General features: G+C 53.8%; 1 protein-coding gene across 8 annotated transcripts in view; it reads right to left on the bottom strand.

Moving 5' to 3' along the window:
- Window positions 1-20,089, bottom strand: part of RAI1 (retinoic acid induced 1) — a 74,201-nt gene that overhangs the window by 35,142 nt on the left and 18,970 nt on the right. For 5 of the 8 annotated variants that reach the window (XM_059861917.1, XM_059861920.1, XM_059861921.1 and 2 more), the window contains one exon: window positions 3,696-3,776. The exons of 1 other annotated variant lie outside the window; for it this stretch is intronic. The gene's annotated coding sequence lies outside the window, so the exon portion shown is untranslated. Of the gene's footprint in view, window positions 1-3,695; window positions 3,777-5,196; window positions 5,351-18,098; window positions 18,269-20,089 lie in introns of those variants that run through there. 2 more of the 8 variants (XM_059861923.1, XM_059861922.1) reach the window with 2 other exon arrangements.

Raw genomic sequence — 20,089 nt, 5'->3', positions numbered from 1 at the left:
GAAAAGCCTCTCTCTCTCTCCTCCGTCGAGGAGATGCTCTTGAACCACAAGCAGCTTTTTCAGCCTCAGCTTGGCTGCGTGCGTCTCGGAAATCTCAAGATGCTGGGAAGGAGGAGAGGCGATGAGCCAGCCGGCCCCTGCCCAAAATCAAGGCACCCATGTAACCCACCACGCTCCCCAGCAGGTCTCTGTGGGGTGGCACACACACCTGACCACCCAGCAGGTTTGGCAGTGGCCATTTTAGAGCTGGGGAAGACAAGACACATCCAGGCCAGATAAGGTCACATAGAAGAGGCTGCAAAAGGACTGGGACACCCCAGCTTGGGCAAGTCCCCTGCTGTTCAACACTGATGGCACAAGGGGTGCCAGATCTGAGGGTTTTCCTAGCCAGGACTGGCAAAGCAGGAACTCCAGGTAATCCCCGGGTCTCCCACCAAAGGCTACGATGCCACCCTGCCCAATGGCCCTGGGATGGTCCCTTGCCAGCCCTGCCCCCAGCTCAGCTGGCCACCCACAGCAAGCACCATCCCTGCCACAAAATGGGGACGGTCACCTGCCTGTGGAGGTGTTTGTTTGCAAAGCCTGGTGGCACCGTGGGACCGTGGCTAAGTGTTACGTGCTGGAGCCAGAGGCCTGAAATTAAAGCCGGCTCCACGGCTGTCGGTGTCGACACCTGGTGATGGGAGGAGAGGGATCGATGATGGAGAGTCTGTCGCTCCTGATGCATCGCTGTCAGGGTCAATACACAATTCCCGGGGAGATCAGATGTCCAGGTTAACTGCTTTGCCTCCGTGCTAAGCCGATGGGCTGGCTGAGCCCCATCCTGCTCACACATCCTCCTCCCCAGCCACGCTCACCCCACAGCCACCAAATGCCACTGACAGCAGCCCTGGGGCTTGTGGCTCTTGTTTTCATCCATGCAGAGCTCAAGTGTAGTTCAAATGGGTGCCCAAGGCTGGGAAAGGGACACAGGGACAGCAAGGACCTGCCCCCCAGGAGCTTTTGGCTGCATCAAACCAGCCCACTGCCACGGGCAGCATCACCATGGGACCTCATGGGGACACAGGGTTTGGGGACACAGGCCAGCAACTCCTCTGGCCACCCAAGGGGGCTGAGAGGGGTGATGAGACTTCTGAAGAAGGGAGCCCCATCTGCCAGTCTCCCTGTGCACCCCTGAATTCCTGAGCAACAGAAAGGTCAGGAGAGGAGGGAAACTCGCCCAGCACAGGTCATGCAGGCTCACTGCCCGTGTCCTGCTCCTCACCCTGGGTGGGCAGAGCATCCACGTGGCTTTGGCACAACACCTGTCCCCTCCAGGTGACACCGCAGACCCCCGTGGGACAGGAGAGCTGTGACAGCAGGGCTGCACTGTGCCCTCTGCACCAAGCAGGCTTGTGGCACTCCATGGCACTCCAAAATCATTGCAGTGAGCACAGTCAGGAGGCAGAAGCCCTGCTGTGCTCCCATCCCCATGTGCCACGCTGGGCAAGGATACGTCCCAGGGGGTCTTGTGAGGACGAGAGCCACCCACAGCCAGGCTGCAGCATCTCCCCCCCAACAGCTCCCAGGGGCTTTCAGCTGCTCATCTCCTCCTCCAGTACAGCACAACCTACCCGGGGGAGCCCGGTGTGACCCCCTGAGGAGGGGACCAAGGGGTCCTACCTGCTGTCAGCCCACGGAGCCAGCCGGGGGGGAACACAGCATCACACCAGGTGCGGCCAGACTCGCATCAGCCCCCCCAAAAATCCCAGGAAAACAGAGCGCGGCATGAATAACAAAAGCAGCGATCAGTAAAGACTCTCCCAAGAGGCTGCAAGTTCTTCAATTAGAGCTCGCATTATAGGAATGAGAAACTCCACGCCGTCTTCCGTAAGGATAACACTTTTTTCCCCCTCTCTTTTAAAGAATAAAGGGAGGGAGGGAGAGGAAGGGCTGCATCTCTAATGCAACAGACAGGTCTGCTGAGATTCACTTTGGCTCTTATTTTGACTTTCATCTAAAAGAGCTGCCCTGGGAATCCATTAAGTCCAATTTAAATCGGCTCTCCGCCCTCACGGCTTCTCCCCGCCTTCGCAGCCCCCCCAGCTCCCTTCTCCCCCTCCTCGGAAGCAAACAAACACAAAAGCAAGGCCAGGCAGGGCAGGCAGCGAAGGGCAGGCAGCGAAGGGCAGCACCGGCGCGGTTTCGGAGCCCTTCCCGGGGGGATTACAGCCTTCCCCAGGGCAGTTGCTCCATCTTTATTTCCGCCCAAATAAACACAATCCGGCCACGTTTGGTACCGCCTCGGTATCCCCCACCCTGGCGGCGCTTTTTGGGGGAGCCCGTGGGGTTTTGGGACCTGCTTCTGCTCCCCGCACATCTCCCCCCTCCACACACTACAGGCGTGTTTCCCCCTGGTTTTATTATTTTTGAGGACAATTAGCTCCATTAACGCCGCAACCGGCAAAGTTGGACGGGATATAATCAAATACTTCAGGTTGGTTGGGTTTTTTCGGTTTTTGGTTTTTTGGGTTTTTTTCCGCCAGTGAGCTTCCCCACCCCGAGATCATTCCTCCGCCTTTGGGAATCGCCCCCCCTCGCAGCCGGGCGAGGGACGGACCCCTCGCCTTTCATCTCACCACACTCATTCAAGCTCTGCTTCTGTCGTATAAGCAGTTTTCCAGCTCTTCCCCCCCCCTCCCGCCCCGTAACACACCCGCTCTGCATTGCATCCTATTCATATGTTTTCAATCATCGCCGTTTCGTTATTTAAAACAAAAGCACACGGTTCCCCACCCCCGGGCAGCACTCCGAGCCCCCTCACCGGGCTCCAATGCTATTCCCTGGTTTGTTTGTTTATTAATGTCAACTGAGGATTTGGAGGCAAAATTTGCCGTGGGAGAAAGGGAGCGGGAGGTGAAAGTCCCATCAAGGGGCTTTCCAAAGGCGCAGCCAGATGTGCAAACCCCACGATTCCTTGGGTTATCTGCTAGATCCATTTTTTCCAGCCCCGCCAGCCACCGAATAAAAGAAAGAAAATCCATCAAGTCAGCGTTCTCACGTGCAGACAACGGCAAGGAGAGCCAGGCGCCCGCCCGCGGCACCGCCGCAACTTTTGGAAGTATAAAACCATGCACATCCCTAACTCCTCAATTAAATAAGCCTCCCCGGGAAGACTTCCCTCTGCAGAGGCTTTCGCAGCCCCGTGCCCATTATTATTTTAACTTTGCAAAAGTAGGGATTCAGGACAAGCAAAACGAAATCCACCCCCTTCCACGCACAAACATTTCCAAGTCTCAGCTGTATCTTTGTTCAGACACCCATCAATCGGCAAGTCAGGAGGGGTTTTGGACCGGTTGCAAATTTCTTTATTACTTCCAGAATAACAACCCCCCCACACACGCCCCCCGGCTCCTCCGTTGCTGCTGCAAATAGGACACACACACAACACACACAGCACACACACACACGCACGTATAATCCCCCCTCCCTCCCCAAACTCCGCGATGCCGGCGCCGTGCATCCATTCAATCGCAGCAGCACACGAGTTGCACAAGAGAAAAATAAATCCGGAAAAAGCTCTGTCCGCACACCCTCACCCGCCGCCCCCTCACGCCCTCCCTTCCAATTCTGCTGCGGCTCCAAGAAAAAAAAAAAAAAAAAAGAAGGAAAAAAGGAAAAAAAAAAAAGCACAAAGATGTAGCTTGCAACAATACCTGCGATGGTCCTCGCTCTCTCCTCTCTCTCCTGCTGGCTCGCTCTCCTCCTCTTCCAGAGCACAGTAGCCAGATTAGATCCTTAGAAAAAAAAATGTGAGAAATAGCACAATTCTCCCTTTTTTTTTTTTTTTTTTTTTTCTTCCCTTCTCAGCAGCCCTTCTGAGCTCCTTCACTAACCATTATTCATAGACCACTAGGGGATATAAGGTAATTAGAAACGGCCCTATAGCATCCAGCCTGAAAATGTAATGCCAGCGGTAGGAGTGGTGGAGGGCTCTGGCTGCGGGCGGCTCCGGCAGAAAGTGCTCGCTGGAGCTGGGGACCGAGGTGAGAAGTGGGGTGGAGGAGAGGGCGAGCGGCAGCGGGTGCTGGCAGCTCTCCCGACAGAGACCAGGGTGGCCAGGGACACCGAGCGGCACCGGTTTGGGTTGGGTTTGGGGGTTTTTTTTTGGATTTTTTTTTTTTTTTTGTATTTTGGAGTGGGCTCGCCGTGCCCGTGTGAGCCGTGCTGGGGCTGCGTGTGTGTGTGTGTGTGTGTGTGTGTGTGTGTGTGTGTGTGTGTGCGCGCGTGTGTGTGTGTTTGTGCCAGGAATAGCAATCAGCAGAGGCAGCACACAGAGCGCAAAAATGCCATCATGCAGGGTCAACAGAAAGCTGCAGACATTTTTTTTCTCTCTTTTTTTTTTTTTTTTTTTTTGGTAGGCTTAATCCTCTGGAGCGGGGGAGAGGGAAAAGGAGGAGGCTGTTGCCTTCTTTATAGTTTTGATTTTCTTTTTTTTCCCTCTTCCAGCCTCGTAGGATCAGATTAACCCCCCCTCCTCTCCCCTCCACGCACACACACCCTCTCCAGCCCCAGCCATCCCAACCCTCCGCCAGCACTGCACCGGGGAGATGCCGGAGTCGGCGCAGGGTGGGATGCGGGTCTGGCCGCCGCGATGAGCTGGGTGGGATGAGCTAGGTGGGCTCGGCGGGGAAGCAGAGCAGGAGGGAGGCAGCGCGGGGGGGAAAGGGAGGAGGTGGAGGCAAATGAACAAATCACACCTGCAGCTTTCTGCGTGCCGGAGCCAGCTGCAGCCCAGGCAGCGAGCGGCAGGAAAAATCCAGGCGCGCGGGCTCCCAGCACCATCATCTGCGGGGATTTGGGTGCACGGTGAGCGGGTGGCAACTCATGGCTGGCAGCGATTGATTTTGGGGAGGTTTATTATTAGCAGGAGGGGGAAAGGGAGGTGCTAACAAAGAGCGACCCTTCCACACAGACACCGATTTTTTTTTCCAAGGGGTAAATAAAACCCGTCGCAGAGGCGAGGAGGGGGAGCTGGTCCCTTGGCCAAGGGACGCAGAGCTGTGGTGGCCCAGGCACAGCGGGCCACCCGTGCCGTGCCGTGCCGTGCCGTGCCGGGATCGCAGCTCCGCGCCCCCGAAGGGCGCAAACGCCCAGCCCTGCCTCCTCCCGCGACTCCGCTCTGAGCCTCTCGTTAATTGAACTAAAGCTGTTCACCTTGATAACGCAGCACGGCAGCAAGTTTCCGAGCCGTACGCGGGGGGCTGGAGAGCTATTTGATCCACTTCCAAGGCGCTGCCTTTCAATTCAACCCCTTGCTCTTGAAGGATGGATAACCAGGCCCTCTCTTTTCCCTGTTAATTACTCGAGATAGGAGCCATCAAGCTGCAAACCAGACCAAACCTCATAAGGGGACACAGCACCTGCAAAAGCAGACTGCTTGTTCTCATCTCCCCTGTCGTTTTCCTCCCCACCCCATCCTCATCCTCATCCCCATCCCCATCCCCATGGCAGACCCAGTCTGGCTGTTTGTAGGTAATACACCACAATATGCTTCCAGCCACCTCCAGCTTCACACATGCCTCTCTGCAGGATGGTAAATCAAGCCGGGACCTCATGGCTCTCCAGGGACTTGGTGTTATTCCCTGTAATCACCAATCTGCCCTGCCCTTCACACACAAGAGCCTGGCACTATTTGGCATCACAAGCCGTGACTGCCACCCTAGTAAAGCCAAGGTGGGAGGGATGGACCCTAAGGATGTCACCCCCAGATTCTCCTCTGGGATTGACAGAAGACTAAAGGATTTGTTATTTTTACACTACAATCCAATAAATTCAACAATCTGGTCTGTCCATGTTATTTCCCAGCTCTGGTATGTTTGAAATCCCCACCTCCAGGAGTCCTGTGATTTCAGGAAGATCTCAGCCCTGCTCTCCTCCAACCCTGACCTCCCTGTGGTAGGGTGAAAGGTTGAAACCACAAGCCCCAGAGAGCCCCATATGCAAATTAAATCACCACCAAACACTTTGGTTATTAAACACTGTTCTTTTTCTGGAACCTTTAAAGTTCTGCACCTATGATTTACAGGTTCAAAAAGGCTGATTTCATGACTTCTCAGCATTTCTGAGGTGTCAACACCCACGTCACCTCTGTTTGCATGACACGGTCATGTCTGTCTAAGCCAAACCACTGCCTGGGTGGGAGACCACCACCTATAACACCAATTAACTTCACTCATTAAAACCTCCAAGCTCATAGAGGATGCTGCTGCTCAGTTATGCAGATGGAAAAGTTTCCATCCCCTTGATAAAATCCAGATCCAGAGCATCCTGGAGCAGTTCTCACCCTGAGCTACCACAAAACAGCACGGCCAGCATCAAAAAGCCCCTTCCCATCTTCCCTGCTATGAGAGCAGGGCTCACCTTGCTGATCAAAGTTGGAGGCTTCCCTGGACATAACCCCACACCTCCTGCCCTGGAGAGGCTAAAAAATAATGACTCATAGCAATGTTATTTCTGGAGCTGCTAAAACAAAGACACTCTGGCTCCCTCGGTGTCTCACCACTTTGACCTAAATGATAAGGCATCCTGAGAAAACTGAGCTTTTCCCACCAGCCTCCTCATCCAGCCCTGACATGAGTGGCCAGCCCAGAGTCCAAGGACCTCCCCAGTACCTATACAGGATGCTCTAAGCTGGCTCTTTTTCATTCATCTTTCTTTCATCCCTCTTCCAGGCAGATTTCCCCTCAGCCCCACTTCCAACCATGCCAATGGGTGGTTTTTGTTCCCTGCCTGGGTGTCACACACCCCACACGTGTAGTGGCTCCTTGCAGGCAGGAGCAGCAGCCCTGCCCCAGCTCTCATCTAGCTCCGTGCATCAGCTCCGAGCGGATCCAATGGATTTTCATTTCCTAACTTTGCCCTTCGGGCTATTTCTAACGAGCTTCCTCACGCTTAAAAAAAAAATAAAATCCTTCATCTTGCAGCATGGTGTCAGAACAGCAACACTCGGGATGACTGTGCCTGCGAGGAGGCTGGAAATTAATTATATCACAGTGGCTTTAGGTAGGGATCTATCCACTGACCTCCTTGTCCAGCTCCTGTCTGGGACCCAGGCAACAGCCAGAAATCCTTTCCCAGAGCAAACAGGCTTTTTTTGGCCTTGAAAAATGTATTTCTGTGGTGTGATGTTTGGTCTGTGCAGCACAGCCTTGGGTGTGGAGCCACCACTGTCCTCCTGTGACCCCGTGCCCTCCCCGTACCCCAGCCTTGAGCCCCCTTGTGTAGCCTCTTCCTGCATCACGGGTCCATCCACCCTCCTGGATTCATCCCTCCCACTGAGAGGGAGGGATCAGTCCTGGGTGCCTTAATTTCCACTAATCAGATGTTTTAATGAGTTTCTCAGCGCCCAGCAGATCCCACTTCCCACCCCGGCCCCGCTCCCGCGCCGTGCCGAGGCCCCTGACATCTCGAAGGCTTTCCTTGGTGGGAGAGCAGCGATTATTTCTCTCAAAAGGTCTCTTATAATGGAAACCATCTCTGCATCCCTCCTTGGTCTCCTCCTGCCGTGACCCAGGCTCCATCGAGAGGAGCTCTGCTCCAAGGCAGCGCCGTGTTTCCATGGAAAGAGTGAATAGCAGAGTCTTCCCAGTGGTTTATTAGAATTCCTTTTACTTCGATGGAGAGTTTTAGAGCAAAGTAGAAAGGCTTTAATGTGGGGCTAATGGAGCCCCTGGGAAGTCCAGGAAGGAAATCTCCCCTGGAGGAGGCGTGAGGAGAGGGAGGGCAACTTTCAAGACAAATTCCTGGACAGGTTGAAATTTTTTTGCAGGAGCCATCTCAGGCAGCGAGAAATGGAAATGAATGTTTGTTTTATTTTTAACAGATGTTACAAAAGACCTGCCAGTAATTCAGTGAACGATGCAAAACCTAGATCCCACTCACTTTTCCCGGCATATCATCCATCCCCTCCCTCTCCTGCTTGGTACAAATGCTTATTTGCATTTAGCATATCATATTAAAAAAAAAATAAAATTAAGCAATAGAATAACAATCGTACCCCACTTCATTTCCTCCCTCCCTAAGGTTACGGTTTCAGGTTAAATCCTTGTTGGAGCAGCTATTAATTGTTTTTAATAAATTTTTCTGTCTCTTCAGATTTCCCAAACCTACATTCTACTCATCTACTTTGGGGGGTGCCCTCTTGCCCCAGCCCCTATCCCTCTCTCTCCCTGCTGTTCCCTCATGGAACAGCTCTTGACTCTGCTAAGTGTTTGGAACCCCAGTGTGAAACACAGATTGCAGCCTCTTCTTTGGGAAGAAATACAGGGATTTGCAGTTAAGACATGGAGAGATGGAAAGGGGAGGAGGTACAGTGAGGGCATCCTAAAACCATCCAGCCAGGGGCTGGAAAAGCAGTAAGAGTGTGGCTCTCCAAAAAACACAGTGCAGAAAGTGATCCATGAACACACACCACAGCATAGGGAATTCCAAAGCTGATCTGAAAGTCACCATGATGCCAGAGGGGTATTTGGGATGACACAGCATTCATGAGTGACATACATGAAACCCAAACCTGGGAGGCCAGCGACAGTCATGGAATCCCAGAATGGTTTGGGTTGGAAGGGACCTTAAAGCCCATCTTGTTCTACCCCCTGCCATGGGCAGGGACACCTTCCACTATCCCAGGTTGCTCCAAGCCCCTCCAAACCTGGCCTTGGACACTTCAAGGGGTGGGACACTCACAGCTTCTCTGTGCCAGTGCCTTACCACCCTCTCAGGGAAAAATTTCTTTTTTATATCCAATTTATCCCTGCCCACTGTCAATGTGAAGCCATTCCCCCTTGTCCTGTCACTCCATGCCCTTGGAAAGAGTCCCTCTCCAGCTTTTGTAGTGCTGGCCAGAGGAGCCCTGAATCCCACGGATACCAGATTTCCTGAAAATGAGCAACTTTGGCAGCTCCTGGTTTAACTCTTGCCTGCATAACACAAGCTGCAATGGTTCCCCTTTTCATGCCTAACTGTGAAATACCACGTCTCCTCTGGATTCCCAGCTTTCCTAAGGGCAAGGTACCAGGAAAACCTGGAGTGGGCAAATGCAGGGTGATTTTCTGCCCAGTTTCTGTTAGAAACCCTGCATGCATAGCCCCAAGTGGCCCATGATCCCACACACCAGCATCCCCTGTGCTGGATTCACACTCCATCGGTGCCTTGTTTGTGGGATCCCAAGCAGGAAAGGAGGAGACAGGCTCTGGGGAGCAGCTACAGGTCAGTACTGACACAAACAGGGTATCCCTGCACCCATTATAAATCCTAAAATCTGCCTGATTTCCAGGCAGAAAATGGCATCCGTGTGCATTTCCAGGTGACGGAGGAAAAGTGGCTGTTTTCACTGAGCTTTCTCCTCTTCCCGTTACAATCCTGCACCTGGTTAGCAACTGTCGGAAAGAGGTTAATCACAGTCCTTAAATCAGGAACCTTGTTGTGGTATGCTCGGGATGCACATCTGTGCTCTCCATGGCTCATCCCCGGAGGCATTTGGGAGAAGGCAATATGCCAAAAAACCCCACCCCCAAATAAGCCACCCAACCCCCCCCCCCAAATGAGTGACAAGCATCCCAGGGTGCAGGATCCTGCTGATTCCCTGAGCTGGTTCTGCAGCACACGTGAAAGGCTCATGATTCCCCCAGCCCCACCACGGCTGTGGGTTAAAGGCATCTTGGATAATGCAGTGTTGGCACAGCCATTATGGGGCAGAAAAGGCTTTTGAGGGATTGGGGTTTTGCTCACTGGCCAATCTTATGATGGAGGGGAGGAGGCATCACCTGGAAATGCCTTGGGAGTAAACCACGGGGACCAGGGGTGGTTTCACATCTCAACCCAGAGCTCAGCCCTTGGCAGAGCGAAGGCTGGAGCTCCAGCAGCCGCCAGCTGCCCAGCTTGGCTCCTGATTTCCAAGCACTGCAAAGCCTGGCCTGGCCTTGCTATTTCTAGGCCTGTCCCAGGGGATTACCCGGCTCTCCCTGTTTTGGGAAAAAGAAGCATTCCGGAGCGTCAGAGCCCTGGTGCTCAGCCGGGCCCCGGGCTGCGGGTGCGGCAGAGACCGAGCCGTTCCAGGCTCACACACGTGCACAGCCCGGAAAATGGAGAGGAATTGATCCCGGAGGCAAATCTCTTTTGTTCTAACCCCGCTGCTGTAACTGGATCTCCCCAGGTTCCCCGGCTCAGGAGCTGCGGCGGATCACAACGCTTTCATGCCTTCTCCCAGTGCCAGCTTGTCACATTCCCCTGTCGCCGGCGGCGGGGAGGGGACGGGTGGGAAGGGAGGCATCGCTCCCAGCGCTTGTTTACCTCGCCACGGTGCACGAGGGGTGTACGGCGGTAATGAGCAAAAACCTGGAGGGAGCAGATTGCGGAGCCGCGGCATGAGACCACCCCCAACTCACAGGCTGCCCCTTTTTAATGAGGTCCCCCCCAGCCTCCTCACCGCCAGGCTCCCCGTGCCCTGACATCCTCCTGCCTTTCCCCGCTGTCTTGTTCCGACTGCAGAAATGCTGATTCACAGAGCCCGGCGCAGGAGGCGTTTGGGAGGCAGAGAGAGCAGCACAACACCGCCCCAATGCACCCGACCTCCCCGGGCGCCTTCGCACCGGTGACTGGCGACAGCGGAGTCGCTGCAGATTAATCCGCTCTGCGCTTCTTCCAGCACCTCTTTCCCAGTGACTCCCTCGCCTCCCAGCAAGGTGAATCCATCCCCTCCGCTTCCCGGGAGAGCTCGCATGCGAATTTGCCTCCCCTTTTTGCACAGGGGAAAGCAAGGTGAAAGATTTCACGCTGCGCATGACAGCGGGATGGGGTGGATGGCACTTCCCCAGGGAAGCACTCTGCTTTCCAAGCGGCAGGGCAAAGAGAACAGCACCCTGACCCGCTGCCAGGCAGGTGTCAGACCTGACTCCTGGATGCTTTGATGCATCACCGGCAATCCAGACCCCGTCTCCTCCCTCCAGGGCAGGCAGTGCCTGGTGGTGGGGTCTGTGTCCCGGCTGGCTCCCGGCACCCACCGCCACGTCAAGGGCGCTGTGCTGTGACAGCAGCCAGCACAAACCGAGCTGCCCGCCCTGCCTCACCTTCCCTCTCCTCTCCTCTCCCCTCCTGCCAGCACGGTGCAGCTGGTGCAGCAGCAGGGCCAAAATCCGAGAGAGCAAAAGGATGTTTTTTTGGAGCAGGCTGTAGGAATGGTGTCCCCAGCAGCCCAGGGAAGGCAAATGGCTGCAAAAGCAGGGCACGGCTGTCCAAGGATCTCACTTCTCACAAGCCCAGGTCTCTTCCCTCTGGGACAACCACAACACACTGTAGCAGAGCTCAGGTGAATAGATCCGTCCTGTTCTGCTCCATCTTGCATTCCGTGACCCCATTCACTTCTCCCCCCTGAGGCCACTTCATCCCAAAGTCACCTGTGGTGCCACAATGGATGCAAACACCTGGGAACCCCTTGCATTGAACAGCAGGATGTGACACAGACTTTCCTGTCACCCTCACACTCCTCCCTGTGCCCCATCCCTCTGGACCAGCTCAGCACTGCTCGGATCAGGTGGGACCCATCCCAGAGCAGGGCATGCAGAAGATAAACCCAGTAAGCCAGGCAGGGAAGCCAAAATTGAACCCAGCTCTGCAAGCCCATGGGAACACTCTGGATGTGTCTGGGGACACTAGGGCACCAGGACACCCCTTGCCACCACCACACTGCTGCATCTGCAGCCCTGAAGCTCAAAGATCGAATCTACCTTTTCCTTTAATCCTTCCACCTTTTTTTGCAGGGTGTATCAAAGCTGTGCTGGTCCACTCTGCATGGGTGACCACCTGCCCACAGCCAGTGGCCAAGCTGGGCTGCTCATGTGGCTCCCGGAGAAGCCATGGTGCATCTGAATAGATTTCCACCACACAACTGTAAAGGCCCCAGTGGGTTTGAATAGGAGTCCCTTGAGGTATTATCTCAGCAGTGCCTCGAGGCAACCACCTGAATCCTTCCATGACTGCTGCACAAACCTGGAATGTCTCCAGCAGCTGGGGATTAGGGACAGACCTTGAGAGGAGCCCCCAGACCACCACAGCACAGCCGGCACCATCAGCTCTCAGATGCTCCCTCGTGCAGCCATTCCTCAAAAAACAAGGCACGGTGATGCTGAGAAGACCAAAGCCCAGATGCCAAGGCAGGAAACCAAGCTGAAGTTTTCACATTAATCATATCGAGCTCTATTCTTTTTCATCTATTTCAAGGCAAGTCAAAAAGAGGTTCACACTCTCCCCTGGCAAGCCACAGAGGATGACGTGAGCCTGTCTCTTGCATTGCAAGTAGAGTGTGTCAAGCAATTAGCAAGTCATCAGGAATTCAGATAGGGTGGGCAGGATACGATCCCTCAAAGCTCTGGCAGGAGCATTACCTACCCTGGAGTTTCCCATCAGGCATGGAAGGCAGCAGAGGGAGCAGGGGCTGTTGGTGAGCTCTCAGGAGCAGAGCAGACACCGTGTGCCAGCAGAGCCTGATGCCATAAAACACCTCATGTTTAGCCTGTGCTGTAGCTCAAAGGCCCTGGGCATTCAACGCAGATTTTTCCTCATTCCCAACCTCAGCAAAGTGCCAGGACAATTCCAAGAACCCTCAGGCATCCTGCAGGCCTGCTGGGTCAACCTGAGCACCCCACACATGACCCATCCTGAGCATTTTGACATTGCATCAACTCTTGCTATTTCCACCAGTTTCACTCCCTGCACCTCTGACCAAGGCTGGTTTCCACCCAGCATCATCCCAAACCCTGCTCTCCTGGAAGTTAGTGGGAAAACCCATGCAAGAGCCAGAGCTAGCCTTCACACTGGGATGAGATTTGCACTTTGGTCCCCCAGAGCTGCTAAACCCACACCACACCAAGACCGGGCAAGCACACAAGTGGAGCAGGACCATCTCACCAAGAGAGCCTTGGAGGGGAACTCGGTGGCTTGCAGCCTCCCCAGACACCTGGCTGGTCCCCACGAGCACTCAACCAGCCCCAAAAGAAGAGGGAGGATGATCCTGAGGTGTGAGCAGCCAACCTGGGCACACACCTCCCAGTGCAGAGGGATGCAGCGTGCTGGGCGGGTGGCACAGGGGACGCCTCATCTGCCACCAGCCCTTTCTCCTCTCCATTGCCAAGGTAGCAGCAGACAATGCTATCTGCTGGGCTGTCAGCCGGCCCTCCTCCCGGCTCTTTAGCCAGAAAACTCTCCATCTGTCTCCAGATGGGGTGTTTCTACCACTCCAGTCAAACCGATTCAGAGTGGAACAATGATGCTTTGTTAACAAAACAATTTTTGTGTGTCAAGCCCTCCTTCTTGCGGGTTTTTCTCCCCCCCCCCAGTCCCCAGTGGGTCAGCTTTGTGTGGCGTCCTACATTTTGTTGTTTCTTTCACATTTTAAAGGCTCCGTATTTTAGTACAAAAGGTGCCTGCGGAGCAGCTTTTATCTGCGAGGCAAGATTTGACACATACGCAGATCACAATTGCGACAGGAGGTTTGTGATGTGGTGGTTAAGGGTGGTGTCAGGACCTTCAGAGTGATGAAGCATTATTTCCAGTGATTTTTGCCTCCAGGATAAAAATTACAGCTGGTCCAACGCTGCATGTATGGCTTCTGTGAGCTGGAATCCCCCAAGGGCTCATGGAGGGGTAGAGAAAGTTTGAGCTTGCTTTGGCACAGAGCTGGCATCACCTGGGTCCATCCATGCTTCTCATGTCCTCCTGTGCAGGACAAGCCACCTCAGTCACTTGTGAGTGGAAGAGATGGGTACATGGAGCAAATCTACATGCCTGTGAGTAAACTACAACCCTCTCCCCAGCACAATCCCTGTGGTGGCCAGGAAGATCAAACCTCAGCCCTCCCATGACCAGAGTCTCAGACCAAAGCTCCTGGGGAATGTCTGACTTCTCCCCAGTTACCAGGGGCTGGATCATCCCCCTTGATCCCTCACCCAGCAGCAGGAAGGAGAGCTCTCTTTCTTCTTCCAAATACATCTCCACCACACAGGCCTCCAAGAAAACCAGCTCTTCTTTATTTTACTTTTTTTTCTGCCCTGAAGCAACAAGCACACAAATCACCTTCTGCTCTGCACAAAACCAGCAATTCCCAGCAAACAACCAAGCCGCTGGCTCCAGAGCAAACAGCTCTGTGTTCCTAAGCAGGCTGGAAATTTCTACACAAGGGGGACTTTTTCTTCCAGCTCCCTCCACATTTGCAGGGAAGGTCCCTCCTCCTTCCTGTCCTCAGGTAACAGCATCTTCATGGAAACACCAATATTTTTATGAGTCATCCCCCCTTCTTCCCCTCTCCTGCTCAGTGGCCAACACCCCTCTGCTTTCAAGATCAAAGCCGAAGGGGACCAGCTGTGTTGAGTCCTTTCCTTTCCAGCCCTTTCCATCTCCATTTGCAGCCGTCGCCAGCGCGAGTCCCTGCTGTTCTGACAGCGCTTTGTGCCGCCCCTCCAGCACCGCAGCTCCATGCCCGCCGTCTGCTCCCCCTCCATCCCTCTCCTGCCACCCCAGCTCCTGCTCCAGCCACGCTGGGAACACAGGGAACCCTCCCTGACCCGGGCTCAGTCCCCTCTGGCATGCATGGGAGCTGCCCTGCTGGCTGCCCTGGCTGCCCTGCCTGTCATGTGCTGATTCAGAGGCAGAAATGTGCTCAGAGAGAAACGGGATAATCTGCTTCCACTGAAATCCCATCCTAATTCCCTGTGTTTGGTAACTCCTCCACAGACCAGAGCATGAGACTGCATCTCCCTTCCAAACAAGCACCTCCATGGGGACCTTCGCTCCAGGCTCCTTTCAGCAGGGGTACAACCTTGGTTGGGAAAGTCCAGCTCCTGCTGTGAAAGCGGCTGAGGGAACAGGAATCTCCCTCCCTATCCAAAAGGCTGAACATCTCACACAGCCCCCGGTGCTGCAGCAGGGATTTGCAATGTGATGGGATAATTAGAGTCAGGGATGTGCTTCTCGTGCTTCTTAACTGCCAGAGGGCAGGGTTAGATTAGATATTAGGAAGAAATTCTTCCCTGTGAGGCTGGTGAGGCCCTGGCACTGATTGCCCAGAGCAGCTGTGGCTGCCACATCCCTGGAAGTGTCCAAGCTGGATGGGGCTTGCAGCCACCTGGGATAGTGGAAGGTGTCCTTGCCCATGGCAGGGGGGTTGAATGAGACGATCTTTAAAGTCCCTTCCAACCCAAACCAGTCTGTGATGCCAGGATTCTTGATAAATCCAGGAAAATCCGTCCATTTTCGGTCTCCCAGTGAGTGTCATTTGTGCACGTTTGATGGAAGCTGCTTCCATGTGCAGCAACTCACAGGTCTGACAGGTCCCTCTCAGGGTCATACACGCCATCCTTCATGACATCTCATCTTGCACCATGTGTACCTCCTGGGTACCTTGCCATCACACATCCTGCACAGATACAATCCCTGCTTCCCAACACCTTGCTCTAACTCAGCCCAAATCCAGCTTGGAGCTGTCTCTCCTACAAAGACTTTGAAGAAAGCATTGCACAGAATTAAGTGTCGGTGCTTTTTATATGTAAAACACTGAATTTAGCTGCTAATGGCAATTCCCAGCAGAAAAGGATGGTTAGTAGTGGTGGGTATATTTATGAATTCTTTCTAAGCAAATGCCGTGAGGCAGGAAATGCATCGGTCCTCATGGAAAGCTTCCCGGGTTGCTGCTGCAGGCATCTAAATGCAAAGTTTCACCATGACTTTTTGAGTTCTGTGCTCTGCTAGACATATCCCTTTCAAATCTCTTCTCTCAGGAATGCTTTCCCAGCCTCTCTCTTGCGGTCACGCGTGTGTCACCGTGACCTGCCTGTCTCCATGAGGGCAGCAGCATCTCCGTCCTTCTCCAGCCACTCCACTGACTTTCAGTAAATAAAAGTCAGGGGAATCTACTTGACTGGTCTCCTTAGCTGCTCTCTCCAAAGGGCTGACTTATAAAATACCCACGTCCTGGATTTCTGGGAGGTTTTCACTGAGAGCACATTGTTTTTCCCCAGCAAAGGAAGAAAAGAATTTACAGTCGGTCCACACAGCGAGACTGCTCTGCTTTCTCTTTCCTGGGACAGGAACTCAGTTTGAAACAGATTGCTAGCAGCTAAATGCAAGTTCCTTAGCAGCTTCCAGAGTGAAAATATTCCCTCTCCAGATCTCCTTTTATGTCCACAACACATTATTCCGGTGGAGGGCTCTCTTGCTAAGAAAAGCTCTGGTAACTCCCAGCCTTGTCTCCAAAGTGGTTCAGGTGTGGGAGCCAGCTCCCCTGCTAGCATCCCTTGGTCCTGCTGCCCAGCTGAGATGTCCTTAATTCCTCCATCTGTCCCCTCCAGGCTCTGGCTGGCTCTGCTCTCAGACAGTGAATACATACAGCAGGCTGCAAGGCTGCTTGTCCTAAATATACACTTTTCCCACAGCTTCAGGAGAAACTATGTCTTTTAAGTCCCCCAGCCCACTCCTTGGGGTGCTTCTGGGGCTTTCCATGCTAAGCTGCCTTTGTCCCACACATTGCATGCAGACAGACGAGAGGTTCACACCAAAACCCACCTCTCCTCTCTGCCTTTAACTAAACCAAAACAAAAAACAGATGGAAAATCAAATGCTGGCAGTGTGAAGCATGTGGGCTGCACTCGCATCAGCCCTCCTGGAGCTGCAGAGTGTATTCCTTCCTGCTCCGGGGTCCCAGGGCAAAGCCAGACCCCAAAAGGGTTTTTGGTGGGGGAGATGCTGCTATTACCCCTTGCCAGCCACCAAGCAGCACGGAGGTGGGACAGAGGGAAGGAAGGGAAAAGACAGAGGAAAGAGCAGGCTTAGCATTTTAGGAAGTCCATGAGGAACAATTTCAACCTCCAAGCAGGATTTGCACAATGCACAGCAAACGAGGCACTGGAGCTGCAGACAGAATACTGGGGGGACAGTCACAAACTGGACACTGAGCTGCTTCTAACCAAGCTCCATCCATCCCACACACTCCCTGAGGCAGAGACACTGCAGAGGAAACACCCTGAGACCAGAGTCAAGGCTGTCCCCTAATGAATGCACGGCATTCCACGGCCATAAGCTGCTCAGATGTCCTTAATTCCAGGATTTCTTACGTGCTCCGTGCCTGACTTTGTAACCTTAATCATGTATTTTTTAGTGTTGCTCTTGTGCACACGTGAGCTTATCTCCTTCTGCTGTGGGATCTTCTTTTCACTCTCTTGTTAGGATAAACAATACCCACGACTCTTCCACATCCCTCCCTGGGAGTGCATCAGTGTCCCTGAACTCCCCTGAACACTGCCCAGTTTTGCAGAACAAGCAGTGGGGCTGTTCAGGCTCAACTCCAGCTCTTGCTGGAGCCTTGGTCACCCTCAGATGCTCAGAGGTTGTTCCCACGTGTGGATGAGCATCTGGATAACCCCAGTGCCACACCAAGGCTCCCTGCATGGTGCAGGAAGAGCAGGAGCAGAGGGAGCCCACGGTGGGGGCAGGGACCAGCAGCGTGTTTGTGGAGTAAGGCTCAAACTGCCATAATGGATTGCCTTGTTTACACTGGGCCCAGTGAAAATCACTCCAGGGATGGAGACACAGAAGTGTCCAGAAGCCCCTGAGAGCAGGAGAAGCTCTTCAGACTCTTGCCTCTTGCTTCTGCTTACAAAATCATCCCCCCCGCCGCGCCTCCTGCATCACCGTCAAGGGGCGGAAGCTTTAAAATCACTGTAGTAAGCAGGGGAGGGATGAGGAAAGGAAAGGAAAGGAAAAGTATTATCGGATGGGAACATGGCTTTTCCACTCCTCCTTGCCAAGAGGAGCCCTCAGTACCCAAGGACACACCAAAAGGGTCGCTGGGCCACAGGATGCAGCGAGAGTTGTGACAAATTGCTGGGAGAGGGAAAAGAATAAATAGGAACCACCTTAAGGGAGGGGAGCCACCAGCAGAACAGTTAAAATGACTAAATACTTTCCCAATATCACTCCTCCACGTAAGCATTGCTGTAATTGCCCTTGGGATGTTGCACAACGGCGAAAGGGAGGGGCAGGTGCTGGCAGGGAGGGAGTGAAGGCGTGCAAACCTCCAAATCTCCATCCCAGGCGCTGCTGTCATCGAGGAGAGACACTCACTGCCACCTCGGGCCCTGGTGGATTTATCCCCTGAGGGGCCATTCCTCACACGAACTGGAGGACTCCCAGGAGGACTCACTCCTCATGCCTCTGAGACACAGCGGGCTGCCCCAGGGAGCAAGAGCAAAAGGCGAGGAGGAACAGAGCCCACGCTGCACTGTGTGGCAAAAAAAAAAAAAAAAAAAAAAAAAAAGAAAGAAAAAGAGAGAGAGATATAAGGGCTTCATTCAAGCGCTCTCGCTCTCTGGAAGTCTCACGCAGAGCAGCTGGTCTTTAAGACTGTTGCAAGCACGCCATGCAAGCACAGAGCCCTTCCATTCCTGGGTGCTTTCATTAGTGACACTCAGACAGGGACAGCCACTCGACTCCCATGAGAAGGAAAACGGCTGACTCATTCTTCCAGCAAAGCTTGAGAGCAGGGCACGGTGCTCGTGCTCTGTAGGGTCCTCTCCTGCTTCCTAAGCCAGATCACCGGATCTGGGCTCGGATGCCACACACACACATGCACACACCAGCTAATCTGCAGATGTGCTGGGTCCCTGCATAGAGCATCCTCAGCCTTTGCTTCCAAAAGCTGCCCAGTGATGCTCAAGTCGAAAGGGAAACCTCTGAGAGATGCAGTCTCGAAGTTTAAAACATCTGTGGGCCATCAGCCATTAAATGGGATGCTATGCTGGTTTGCTGCTCTCGGGTCTCACGCCAGGTTCATCGCCGTGCCGGCTGGGTACCGTCCAGCAATGCATTAAGGGATGTGACTATTTCTGTTCTCATCACATGTTTGCTCTCATCCTCTCCAGGGTGTATGCGGGGGGAAAAAAAACACACATTCATTATGGAGTGTCATATTTTGGTAAGGCTTTTCTTTTCTCTGCGTAACACCAGGCTCTTGGCAGAGGAGAAGGGGGATTTTGTTTTCCTAATATCCATGTACTCAGGTATTTCTGTTAGAGGAGGCAAAGTCAAAGAAATGCTAATCAAATATCCAGGAGTGCACAGTGCTGACATCCGCACCTCGCTACTATATGGCCTTTCATTAGCATTACCTAAATGTACGACCGTACAAAGAGCAGATTTCCTTAGCAACAGGGCTGCCTTCATATTTCCTCCCCACTACCCCCTGCCCTTAGAAGAAAAATGACTTCAGCTCTTTCTCTGAGCCCTGCTCTGCGCTGCAGCAGTGCTCTACGCCACTGCCAGGCTTTGCTATATGCTGCATCTGGGACGCCTGCCTCTCCACGCTGGGATCCACGAGCCATAAAGCAACCTCTTGACTTAGCTCTTCTGCACAGCCACAATAAAACTCCTCTTTTCCTAACGGAGCATATGCAAAACAGCCCTGTAACGGCAGAGGGGGGATCCTCTCCTCCAGATGACTTACAGCTCCCATGGCTGAGGGAGGATGTCCAGCATGCTCAGCAGAACCGGCATTGCTGGCTGGCGACTCCTTTGCTCCCTGCCACCTGGCTGAAGGGTGACAACTGCCCTCGTCCCCAAATGGCACTGTAAAGCACCTTTGCCTTGGGCAGGGAGCTGCCAACCCCTCCTCTCCCCGGATCTGGGCCAGGAAGACGGAACACTTCATCCTCCGCGCTCTCCCCCGGTGCCACAGCCTGGTGCGCTGGGCTATTTTAAGAGCTCGTCTGGGAGACTGGCACACGCACCGCGCTGCCGGGAACTCCCTGCTTCTGTTTCAAAAAAGCTGGAGGCTGGGAGCCTGCTGGGACTCACCCCTGTGATTCCCAAGGTCTGACCCTCCTCTCGCTGGGACTGGCGCAACGCTGCTGAGTCAAACGGAATTAGTCCCAATTAGCACCGGTGAAACGGGAGGAGAATCGTGCCCTCCCCGGCATTTCAACCCCCCCAGCCGGGGACTGGGACCACTGAGCCTCCCCCTGCAGCCATGCCCCTGCTCCTCATCTCCCTGCTCTCCAACCTGCTCATT

Source organism: Haemorhous mexicanus, chromosome 17 (genome assembly GCF_027477595.1).
Source record: "Haemorhous mexicanus isolate bHaeMex1 chromosome 17, bHaeMex1.pri, whole genome shotgun sequence".
Lineage (NCBI taxonomy): Eukaryota > Metazoa > Chordata > Aves > Passeriformes > Fringillidae > Haemorhous > Haemorhous mexicanus.
This window is presented reverse-complemented; position numbering and strand designations above follow the sequence as displayed.